At 33.0% G+C, this 13,466-nt stretch overlaps 2 non-coding genes and 1 pseudogene across 2 annotated transcripts; 1 reads left to right on the forward strand and 2 right to left on the reverse strand.

The window, feature by feature from the left end:
• Positions 1-465: 465 nt before the first annotated feature.
• On the reverse strand, positions 466-574 carry LOC149514255 (small nucleolar RNA R71). The gene has a single exon (XR_016328877.1). It is a non-coding gene; the product is annotated as a small nucleolar RNA R71 (small nucleolar RNA).
• A 7,482-nt stretch (positions 575-8,056) lies between these two features.
• On the reverse strand, positions 8,057-13,078 carry LOC149514256 (uncharacterized; annotated as a pseudogene).
• LOC149514257 (small nucleolar RNA R71) lies at positions 12,650-12,756 on the forward strand. The gene has a single exon (XR_016328875.1). It is a non-coding gene; the product is annotated as a small nucleolar RNA R71 (small nucleolar RNA).
• Positions 13,079-13,466: the final 388 nt, after the last annotated feature.

Here is a 13,466-nt window from a genome sequence, read left to right on the forward strand (position 1 = left end):
GAGTTGATCATTCTAGGTCCTAAGCATGGGACTACCTTTAAGAGACTTAAGAGGGAGAGACAACCCGATACTACTATCACCATGGCTAAGCAAGATACTAAAACATTTAGGGATTATGCTATGCTTGATCTTAATGGTTTTCAACCTACCATTAGAAGGCTAGCTATACAAGCCAATAATTTTGAGATTAAACTTGTAATCATCCGAATGATATAGTAGTTAGTGCAATTTAGTGGTCATTCGAATAAGGATCTAAATGCTCATCTTTGGTATTTTTTAGAGATTTGTGACACATTTAAACATAATGGTGTTACTGAGGATGCCATTAAGCTTAGATTGTTTCCATTTTCCCTTAGAGATAGAGCTAAGAGTTGTTTAGCCTTGATGTCACCAGATTTCATTACCACTTGAGATGATTTAGTGTAGAAGTTCATAGCTAAATTCTTTTCTCTAGCCAAGATGGTCAAGCTTAGGAATGAGATTACAACTTTTTTCTAGTATGATTTGGAGACCTTGTATAAGGCATATTAGAGAGATACAAGGAGCTTCTGAGGTGGTGTTTACACCATAGACTACCAAAATGGCTGGAGATCCAGATTTTTTATAATGGGTTGGTATTGAATACTATAACTATCTTAGATGCTATAGCAAAAGGTGCCTTGATGAGTAAGACTTCCGACATTGCTTATGAGCTTATAAAGGATATGGCCAGCAATAACCGTTAGTGGTCAAATGATAAATAGCACCATAGGAAAGCTTCAGGGGTGTAGAAACTTAGTTAACTTATAGTACTGAGTGCTAAGCTATATTCCTTAGCCAGATCTATAGAGTCCTTGAACCTTAAGGTTACATCTTCAAAGCTGAGTTCTAGTTATTCCAGGTTCATCTATAGTCCTATAGCTTTAAGTGAAATATGCTGGATAGGTCACCCGAGGGAGTCATGTCATAGTCATCACCATTTAGAGACTTATCAGTTTATAGGATAGAACCCTAGGCAGTCCAACAACCCCTATGCTTCCGCATATAACCTAGGCTAGAGGAATAATCTCATCTTTTCTTAGAGTCAACAACAGTAACAAAACCACCTCCCTACATTATTTAGCCTTGTTAGGCACCACTACTATCACCACCATAGCACCATTAGTTCACTGATTGTTGCTTCTTATATAAAGCTTACAAGTGTACAGATCAAGTAATAAAGTGGCATATTCTAGTATCATCTCTTCAGGGATTATAGAATAAAATATTGGGTTGCTCAAAAGTACCAAAGGCAAAACCTAATAGCTTATATCTAAAAAAATGGAAATTAGGGTTTGGGGTTATAAAGATCAAGTAAAGATTAAAGGTGATATGTAGGCAGGGTTCTTAACTTCACTAACTATCACTTAGGAAGTAAAAGACTAATGCCAAAGACTAAATCTAATGAAACGAGATTTAAAAGATCACAAAGTCAAGAAATTAAATATTACTAAATGCTTGAAATAACTTGAAGAAAAGATTGCATGAAAAGAATTTAAAGAACACAAAAGTAATGTAGGCCAAATCTTGTAAGAATTAAAAGAAAACTTTAACCTTGAAACTAAAAACAAGGCTTGCCGAATATTAAAGAAAAGAAAAACAAGATTTGTAAGTTGAAGAAAAGAAAGATCTTTAAATAAAATGCTTCTTTGATTAGAGAATTTAAAGAAAACAAAAGCTTTATTATTATTAGCAACTCTGTTATCCAAGCCAATAACTCACTTAAAGAACTAAACAAACTAAGAAAAGAGAGAAAAGTTTGGTAGAGCATATAAGGAAGCATCTTGATGATGATAGGGGATTGGATTTTTTTGCTTTGGTCATGTACGGTTTGATGATATTCCTCAAGGTCTTAGGACATGTTGAGGCATCAGTGGTTGACTTCTTCAAGCAATTGGATAGGGGTATAAATCCTTCACCAACAATCTCAATGGAGACAATTAGATCGCTAAATTTTTGTCCAAGGAATGGCGAGAGGTAATTTATAGGATGTGTTCAATTATTTTTTGTTTGGATCAGAAGTCACTTTTGTGGAAAAGAGAAAATATCATTTTGGCCTTTCTCTATCCATTTTGTTCCCATCAAAGAATTTGTCATGAAGGAATGGAGGAAGGATTGGACAAAAGGTTAATGGATGGCATTCTTTCTAAAGCTTACTAGTAAGGACGTAACATGGAGAGCACATTGGATGCTTCCCATAGCCATTTTGTATAGTTGTGAGATGAGTCATAGGTACAATTGTTTGGAATATGGGGGTAGTGAGTTATGTACCTCTCGTGGTTTAGAGGCAATATGATTCTCATCAATTCATCCCTATGATTCATGGACTTAATTCACTTGAATTTGACTATAAGGCACTCAGTTATATGAGAAAAGGTCTAAGAAGTCATCAAGGCATTGAAGTAGGTTAATCGATGAATCGAGATAGATATGTAGATAATGTTGTGGAAGGGTACCTTGCATGAAGAATGAAAAGAGTCAATGAAGTTAGGCCCTTACCAATAGATGTTTTAAATTAGTTGCCCATCTCTACTTCAAAGCCAATATAGCTAGCTCTTAGGATCACCCAGCAAGAGTTTAAGATTGAAAGAAAGAAGATAAAAAAAAAGAGAAGACCATAATGATAGATAAAGTCAACAAGTTAAGGTACGATTTAATGATGAAAGATGATGCATTATAGAAGTTGATCGAGGAATGAAAGGTGTCGAAAAGAGATTTGCAAGATCTTTATCAAGAGAATAAAAGATTGGGGATGGACATTGAACTTTCAAAGGGATCCAAGAAAGAAGTAGAAGAACTAAGAAAGATGGAAAAGTACTAGAAGAGGAATGCTTGAGAAAATAAGGAAGAGATCTCTACACTCACCAAAGAACAGCAAACATGGAAAGATAAGCTTTTTGGAATCTCTTCAAAGGTAACAAAATGCCAAAAGGACAATGAGAAGTTAAAGGCTAGATTGAAAGAGGAACAAAACAAGAATTCTAATTTGCAAAAGAAGAACAAGGCTTTGGAACAGGAGCTGATGACCTTGGAAATCTAGTTGGACAACAATCAAAACCACATAGATAAAATTTTGACCGAATAGCAAGAGAGGGAAGATTATTGAGCTCATACCTACAACATGGAAATGGAAGCTTAGGAAATGTCGAGAGTGACAAGCCTAAGAAGGCAACAGTACATAAAGCACCTAACTTCTGAGATTTACAAGCCTGTGCAAAAAGCAAGTGAAATGGTGAAAAGAGCTGAAGAACTTGAATGAGAGGTCATACTAACTTAGGATTTCAATCAACAACTATTAAGTTTCTTATGTGAAGTTAGGGAGTAGTGTGCTCAAGTTAGGTGTTTTTATGATTTTAATGCAAGAATGATTGGTTTGATGTATAAAAATTCCTATAGTTAATGGACTTATTTTTTTGCTTAGATTGAGCCAAAGCAATACCTCTTTTATATTATTAACTGGAAAATCCTGTAAGCACATATAGGCTGTCAAGTAATAATAGAGACTAGTTGTCTGAGTGTCATTCCCTCAAGGATTAGTAATAGAGGTTCCTAAACAAAATACTATTTATCCCCATACACTATTTAAAGTTGGCTTCATCAATCAATTTCTAAAAAAAATACTTTCCTACAATTAACTATGAAAAATCAAATAAGGAAACTAATCAAGAAAAAGTTGAACTAAGAAAATAGAATGCAATTGAAAAAATTAACAAAGAAAATTCCAATTAAAATTGTGCCACAAGTAGTATAAAATGAAAAAAAAAAATGATACAAGTACTTGAAAATATTACCTAAAGTTCTAAATGAGAAAAAGAAAAAGAAAAAGAATAATTTTTGAAAATTAACCTAAAATGAATTTTCAACCCCCTAAGACTAAATCTAACTGAACTAATGTATTACCTAAGTGATAGACAAAAACTAAGAAAAAAAAAAACAAATTTATAATGCATGAAATTAACAATGAAACTTGAACATCACACCATGGTAATGCTACTAACACAAACAAGTAATATCAATAAAAACATTTGCTGCCAACAAGAACAAGTAATGCCAACAAAGAACATGTACTGCCAACAAGAATATATACACACCAAAACTAATTTTATACCTAATGCACAAGCACAAAAACTACATATGTATGCTGCCTATATGTAGAATTATATGCAATTATTCACAAAAACCAAAATACATAAACTAAGTACTAGTTTTATGGAAATCTAAGATGCAAACATGAAATTGCAAGAAACATGCTTTAACCATTAAACACGATCTGAATTTCCACAATGCAAACATGACCTAAAGCTAAATGAACTTAAATGAAAAGCTAAAAAGGTAACTAAGATTTAACATGCAAAGGAAAGGAAGACCTAAACAACCATTGAAATTCACGTGTACTGCTTCATGAATGGGAGTGTGTGTGAACAATGGATGATATGCAAAAATAGAGTTTTCCTAAGCTAAGCAAATGACAATATATCTACATGAATTTTTATAAAAACCATTGAAAAACTAGGCTACAAAAGGAAAGTAAAGCAACAAATGTGATAATAGAAGAATTAGCTCAACCAAAAATTGTTTCATTGCAAGCATGAACCCCTTGCACCAACTTCATGAAAAATAATTAAAGTATGAACATTAACTTCAAGAATTCACTAGATGAGTTAACAAACATCTTCATTAACACATATTCAACAAGAATCAACACACAAATCAAAAGAACTATGCAAAAATTTGGCTTAACATTTCAATGTCCAAGAATGAACTCATGACATTAAATAGAATGTATTCTAGCTATTTAATCCAAACAGCCACTGACTTTTCAGAAAAATTTATAGAATTAATCAGTATTTATCAAATTAGACATAAAAATATATACTTAAAATGAAGAAGGAACAAACTCATCTCTATAGCAAAACCAGAATTGCGCTAAAGATAAACTAGATTTCACATCTAACACTAAACAACTTTACTTTGGAACTAATTGCTTCTACTTCTAGCTAGGTTTAAGATATGAAAAGTTTTTTGGATCTTAAGAACCTACAAAAACAAAATCTCAACAAGATCTAACTAATTTTGGATAGGTTCCACTACAACAAAAAATAAAGTTTTCACCATAAACAATTCATCAAACAAGTAGGAAAGTATCAATATTTGCATTGGTTTGAACTAGTAAATAGGTACTTTTTCAAATTTTATTGCAAGCTTTGGAAAGATCATGTGAAAATACAATGAATCATGAAAATTTATCAGTAAAATGCAATCAAGAAAATTAAGAACGAAACTTTTTGAAAGCTTGGAAAACATAACAGAAAACATAGAGAAAAATTCAAAAAATAAAATCCCAAGCTTTTAAAAAATATCTTCTTGCTCTAAGGTTGGCCCTCCCCCTATTTATAGTCAAAGGGGAGGGATTTTAGGTGCTAAAAATTTTGGATAGTGCACACCTGGAGCTTGCAACTGGATTTTTTTCCCTACTAGTGCATTAAGTGTGCACACCTAGGTTGATCTTCTCCCAGTGCTTGGCTCTTTTACTGAATGTGGACTCTTTGCTAAGCACTTTATCAACCAATCACATGCTTCATTTGTACCACATCAGATCTTTTTATTATTTTTTATGTTTTTTTTTGTAAAAGAAATTCCACACTCAATACGTATTTCTATCACAAGTCTTGCTGAAAAAAAATCTAACAGAATAAAACTAAAAAATTCAAGCAAGAAAAGTTTAGAAAAGAAAACTCCATAAATATCAATGTAACCAAATGACACTAATAAAGGCCACTAGACCAAAAACCCTCTATTTTATGTTCAAAATTCTTCATCTTCTTCACTTGCACCTACACATAAAAAATTATGATTTTAGGAGTATTTTTTGCTAAGAGATGCAAAAAAACAAGCTAAAATAATAGTCAAATTGCACCAAAATTAAGCATTAAAGAGCTAAAATTTTTAATGCAATAAAAGTCTCAAACTTGAACTTTTGTTTGTCCTCAAGCAAAATAAGATTTAGCAAGAATCACATTATATTTCCAATACTTCATTCAACATTATACCTCATCGATTGAGCAGTAAATGTAACTAAAGTAAAATCATGGATGAGTGCTATTGTACAAGAATCTACCTAGGTTGAGATCATTTCTAACTAAGGTTCCACAAGTAAGCAACACTTTTTACATATTCTTTCATGAAATCTAGTAATGTTATGCAACTCATAAGACATTAATAGCAATGATCAATAAAGCATGCTCATGTTCCATAAGTTTGCTTATCACATCTCCCTCTACTAATGTAGATAAACACATGACTGAGGATTATTTAGGACTTTAGTAAGCTTGTAATATAAGGTTAGGGTTAAGGTATGATAAAAGTCATTTAGGCTCAAGTACCCTAATAATACATCACATGTCTAGGATCATTCATCATTGAGCTCTCAAGGTAAATAAAGTAAGCTTGATTGAAGAATTACCCCCTAAACTTTGATTATACCCATTTTTCTTTTTTTTCTTTGATTTTTCATCACTTTATTGCTTTTGTTTTTTCTTTACTTTTTCTTGTGGTTTATTTATTTATTTATTTTTATATTTTCTTTTACAAGCCAACTTGATTTTTTTTTTTTTTAAATTTCCCATTCTTTTTCCAAGCTCCATTCTTCCTCCCTACTAATGTAAAACTTACAAATGGTGCATGAATGTCCTAAAACATATAGGGTAAGGGATAAAAAAAAAAAAAGAAATATACAAAATAAGGCTGTAGGTTTGTAATGTGGTTTCAAAATAAAGAAAAGGCATCATAAGGCTCAAATGGGGTGACTATGGAAATATTATATCAAGGTTGGCTTGAAAGACTCAATCGATCCAAAGATGACTTATATCATTTCCCAAATCATGTGTTCTCTAGGATTTCACCTCTAGAAATGATCAAAACAAATTCTAGAATCATGAAACAAAACTCTAAAGATCAATTCAAAAACAATCTCATGCTCACATAATCAACATTAGATAAAAAAATGCATTTCAATGTTTAAAGCATCACTCATAAATGAATACTATATTCAAGAATTCTCTAAGCTTAAGCATCATCTCATACTTCACACACATTCAATCTTTTCCTAAAGCTATATTCATTATTAATTAATACCTATCATTGGCTTCATGAAGAACTAATCAAAGAAAGCATAATAATGATTCAAGCTTCCACATGTTAAGCTGAATTTCAAAGCAAAAATTAAGGAAAATTCAAAAAATTTTGCAAAAGATTTTCAAAAATTCCCCTGATACCCACAAACTTAAACATCACATCGTTCTCAATGTGTAAACATTATGCACTAAGCACAAAATAGAAGAATAAAGAAACTCCCTTATCATTATAGAGGCATGGTGATTGAGTCTCCCATGTAGTTTTGGCTGAAACTAGTGTTTCCACTTTAAGCTCATCTTCAACCTGCAAATAAAGAAAACAACTACACAAAGAAACTACATCAATATGTACAAAAACTAAATGAATATAAAATAATTATGTACAAACTATGAAACTCAATTATATAAAAAAAAATGACATGCAAACACATATATACACAATCATGCATAAAAAGAAATAATATGAAAAATAAAACTTGGGTTGCTTCCCAAAAAGCAATTTCTTTAAAATCAAAAGCTTAGATTATGAGGTCAAGAGAATCAATCTCGAAAATGAATTACTTCTATCACTCGCACAACCTCTCCTCCATAATAGTGCTTTAATCTATGCCCATTCACTATAAAAGAAACATTTTCACTTCATCCATAATCTCAATAATGCCATAAGGAAAAACTCGTGTCACCACAAATGGGCTCGTCCATCTCAATTTAATCTTCCCTAGAAAAAGCTTTAAGTAAGAACTAAATAGCAACACATGTTGATCAGGCTCAAATGTCTTACCTAATATTTGCTTGTCATGCCACTTTTTCATTTTTTTCCTTAAACACTCAGCACTGTCATAGGTACATAATCGGAACTCATAAAGCTCATGGAGCTATAAAAGTCATTTCTCACTTACAACATTTCAATCAAAGTTCAAATTCTTAATAGCCCAATATGCCTTGTGCTTTAACTTACTGGCAAATGACAAGCTTTCCCATATACTAGTTGATAGGGTGACATCCTAATCGGAGTCTTAAAGATGGTCCTATATGCCTACAATGCATCATGTAATCTCCTAAACCAATCCTTACAACTTGGATTCACAATTTAAAAGTATGGACTTGATTTCTCTATTTGGCACTTCTACTTGACCACTACATTATGGATGGTAAGCCATGGCAACCTTTGAGTGACCCCATACTTTGCTACTAATGCATCAAACACTTTATTAAAAAAATAGGATCCCTCATCACTAATGATGACTCTAAGGGTCCCAAATCTAGAAAATATATTCTTTCTAAAAAAGTTAAGAACTACCCTAGTGTCACTAGTAGGTATAGTTGCTGCCACAACCGTAAAGTTGCTGCCACAACCCATTTTGAAACATAATCCATAGCCATCAATATATAATAATTCTCACAAAAAGAAATGAAAGGTCCCATAAAGTCTATACCCCATACATAAAATATCTCAACCTCTAAAATTGGGTTTAAGGGCATCTCATGTCTCTAAGATATGTTCCTAACTCTCTGATATCAATCGCACTTCTGAACAAACAAATGTACATCTTAAAACAAAATAGGCCAATAAAATCCCGATTGAAGTACTTTAGTTACAGTTTTGTATTCTCCAGAATTGTCCACCAAATCAAAAGCATGACAATGTCTTAGTATATCATCAATTTTTTTCACTGAGACACATCTCCTTAAAATATGATCTTTACATTGCCTAAAAAAGTAGGGCTCATCCAATAAATAATTCCGAACATCATGCAAAAACTTTTTCTTTTGGTTGAATGATAGATCTAGGGGTAAAACTTCACTAATAATAAAATTGACATAGTCAGCATACCAAGGTAAAGTATTATGCTAAAATGTCATCAATTGTTCATTAGAAAAAGTCTCACCAATGCTTAATCACTATTAATGCTGCCATTATCTAACCTAGAAAGATGGTCAGCCACGTGGTTTTTTTATCCTTTCTTATATTTAATCTCCAAATCAAACTCTCGTAGAAGGAGAATCCACCTAATCAACCTAAGCTTTGCATCTTTCTTAGTCATAAGATAAGTAATTATAGCATGATTAGTGTAAACTATAACTTAGGAGTCTATGAGAGAAGAGTGAAACTTATAAAAAAGCAAATACGACCACTAACAACTCTTTTTAGTAGTAGCATAATTTAATTGAGCACCATTCAAAGTCTTACTTGCATAGTATATAGATTGAAATTACTTTCCTATCTTTAACCTAGAATAGCTCCTACTGTATAGTCACTAACATCACACAAAAGCTTAAATGGTAGAGACCAATTAGGTGCTGTAACGACTAGAGCAGAAACTAATTTCTCTTTAAGTGCTTAGAAAGCATACAAGCAGTCATCATCAAATTTAAACTTCACCTTCTTTTCCAATAACCTGTACAAAGGTTTAGAAATCTTAAAAAAGTCTTTAATAAATTTTCGTAAAATCCTATATGTCTAAGAAAACTTTTAATATCCTTAATTATAGTTTAAGGTGGTAATCTTTCTATCACCTAGATCTTAGCTCTATCAACCTCAATGCCTGTGACAAAAACTTTACGACCTAGCATTATTCCCTTTCAACCATAAAATGACATTTCTCTCAATTCAACACTAGGTTAGTTTCCTCACATCTAGTCAAAACACAAGTTAAATGATCAAGACAATCTTCAAATCTATCACCAAAGACCAAAAAATCATCCATGAACACCTTAAGGAAATCCTCTATCCTATTAGAAAAAATTGCCGTCATACATTTTTGAAAGGTAGTTGGTGCATTACAAAGTCCAAAAAGCATTATCCTAAAGGTAACGGTACCAAAAGGGTAGGTAAAAGTAGTCATCTCCTAGTCTTTAAGTGTTATAGCTATTTGATTATATCTTAAAAATCCATCCAAGAAACAATAATACTCATGTCCAGATACTCGGTCCAACATCTGATCAACAAAAGGTAAAGAAAAATGATCCTTTATCGTGGCCTTATTTAGCTTTCGATAATCCATGCAAACCCGTCATCCAGTAATAGTCCTTGTGGGGATCATTTTATTATTCTCACTTTGTACCATCGTCATCCCACCTTTCTTAGGCACACATTGAATCAAGCAAACCCATGTATTATCTAAAATCAAATATATGATTCCAACATCCAACTATTTTATAATCTCATTTTACAACACTTCTTTCATGGCCAAATTCAACCTTCGTTGCATTTCTATGGTCGGCCTAAATCCATCCTCCATCAAAATGTTGAGTGTGCAAAAAGATGACTAATACCTCAAATGTTAGCAACAGACCAACCTATAGCTATCTTATGATCATGTAAGATCGAAAGATGCAGTGCCTCTTAATCAGCAGTTAAAAATGATGCTATGATTATAGGCAAAGTATCATATTCACCTAAGTAAACATACGTAAGGTGTAAGGGCAATGGTTTAAGCTCTAGAACTAATGTGTCCACCACAAAAGGTTTAATTACTCTAAGTAGAGCACCTATGTCTACTAAAGGCTCAACACTAAGAAGTGGTGTTTATCAAATGATAAAGATCGTCAAAATTGCATCATCATCATCATCCTCACTCAAATCCATATCCTTTACCTCATCAATAAAAAAAGAATCTTTGAATTACGATACCAAATGCTTTAGGTTAAAAACTTCATGAACCAAGCTATTTACTATCTCCACCCTAGAACACTTCTCAAATCATTCGGATACTTCAAAGCCTTAAAAAAATTAAAATTGGACCTCTTGATCCTGTACTCGTATAGTCAATTCACCCTTTTACACATCTATCAATACCCTTTCTATGGCTAAAAATGTTCTCCTTAAAATAATTGGGATCTTTCGATGTATTTTTTTATCCAACACAATAAAATCAGCAAGAAAATAAATTTCTCTACCCTGACCAAAACATTCTTTACTATCCCTTTAGGGTATTTCAATGACCCATTGGCCAGCTAAACAATAACTGAGGTAGGTTTAGCCTCTCCTATGCCTAATTTTTTTAAAATAGATCAAGGCATCAAGTTAATGCTAGCACCAAAATCACATAAGGCTTTATCATAGGGCATTCTACCTATGGTATAAGGAATGGTAAAGCTACTAGGATATTTGAGCTTAGTAGGTAGTCCTCTCTAAATCACTAATGTACACTCACTAGTGAGTGCAACTATCTTATAGTCCTCAAGCCTCCTTTTATGAAAGAAATGCCCTTCATAAATTTTACTTAGGTAGGCATCTATTTAAGTGCATCTGTAAATAGAATATTAATGTGCAGTTTTTTAAATACCTCAAGAAATTTTGAGAATTGCTTCTCTTATTTCTACTTATGAAATTGCTGAGGGAAAAGAATATAAGGCCTAGATGGCTCAACTATAGGAAGAGTAGGCCTAGATGAACTCAGTAAAGCATTAGAGGATAATGTTTATGGTACTAAGTGTGAACAAGAACTACACCTTCATCATTCTTTTTACCCTCCTCACCATTATGAATTAAGTTCTTACCAAGCTCATCATTATCAAACCCCTAATCATCTTTATCCTTAAAACATACTTGGACCCAATCATTGGCTATTTGTTTTCCACTCCTAAGGGTGATTGCTTTACAGTGCTCTTTTCACCTCTCCTAGGGTTAACCTACGTGTTATTAGGTAAGGTACCCTGAAATAAGGTACTTAAAAGAGTAGCTAGCTGAGCAATCTAGGTTTTTAAGTTCTTTATGGATGCAATTGGTTGTAAAATATTATATTTTTAGTATACATAAATGAAGTTTAAGTTCTAATGAAAGAACTTAAAAGATCTTCAATTGAAGTCTTTTTATTTGAATGTGGCATAGATGGATATAAAGGTGTATAGTACTGCTATGAATACTATTGCTAATAAAGAAACGGCTAGAAGCCAAGTGGTTGAGGTGGTTTAAGAAATTGAGCACGCTGTAGTGGTGGTGGTACTGGTGGTAATGGTGCTTGACTAGGCTAAAAAGATGTGGAATGATGGTTTTGCTGTTGATTCCAAGAGAAAACAGGATTATTCCTCCAGTATGGGTTGTGTGTGGAGGAATAAGGGTTGTTGGACTACCTCTGATTCTATCTTACAAATGAAACTAAGTTTGAATGTGTAATTGAACATTACTCTCCTAGGTATCCTACGCTACATGTCTCACACATAGCTATGAAACTATAGGTATGAGTCAACCTGGAATGACTAGGACTAGGCTATGGGGGTGTAACCTTACAATGTAAAGATTCTATAGATTTGGCTAGGGAATCTACCTTAACACTAAGCGCTATAAGCTTACTAAGCTCGTATACCTCTAAAGCTTTCCTAAGATGCTGTCTTTCATTGGACCATTGACAATTATTAGTCGCTTTATCCTTAATCAGCTCATAAGCTATGTCAAAAGTCTTACTCATTAAAGCACCTCCTAATGTAGCATCTAAAAGTGTCTAGTATTAGGTACTAACCCATTATAAAATATCTGGATCTCAAGCCATTTTAGTAGTCCATAGTGTAGACATCGCCTTAAAAGCTCCTTGTATCTCTCCTATGTTTCATATAAGGTCTTTGATTCATGCTAGGCAAATTTAGTAATTTCACTCCAAAGCTTGGCTGTCTTGGCCAGAGAAAAAATTAGCTATGAATTTCTACACTAAATCATCCCGAGTGGTGATGGAATCTGGTGGCATTAAGGCTAACCAACTTTTAGCTCTATCTCTAAAGGAAAATGGAAACAACTTAAGCTTTATGGCATATTTAGTAACACCATTATATTTAAATGTATCATATCTCTGACTACTGCATCATCTAGATTATTGCAAGTTTAATCTCAAATTATTAGTTTATATGGCTGGCCTCATAATACCAAGCTGAAAACTATGAAGATCAAGCTCAGCATAATCCTTAAAGGCTCTAATGTCTTGCTCAGCCATGGTGATAGTAGGATCAATTTGTTTTTCCCTTCTAATCCTCCTACAAGCAGCCTCAACTTATGATTCCTAATAGAGTGCATACATGGGCCCCAAGAACACTAAACCTAGTAAACCACTCTAAAAATAAAACTCTAAGTATGCACAACTAGAATCAAAACAAATCTAATTTCTAACCTAAAGTATGTACACTAAAGTGAACCAATCTAAATAGAGTATGGTGAAAGTTGATATTAGTCTAGACTCTTTAGACCTAATCCTGGGCAGCGACACCAAAAACTTGATTGGAAAATCTTACAGGTGCACAAGCCATCAAGTAATAATAGAGACTAGCTAGTTTGAGTATCGATCCCTCAAAGATTATTAACAGAGGTTCCTAAACTAAGTACCG

This window comes from Durio zibethinus, chromosome 16 (genome assembly GCF_047325235.1).
Source record: "Durio zibethinus cultivar Kanyao isolate XHJ-2024 chromosome 16, ASM4732523v1, whole genome shotgun sequence".
Taxonomy (NCBI): Eukaryota; Viridiplantae; Streptophyta; class Magnoliopsida; order Malvales; family Malvaceae; genus Durio; species Durio zibethinus.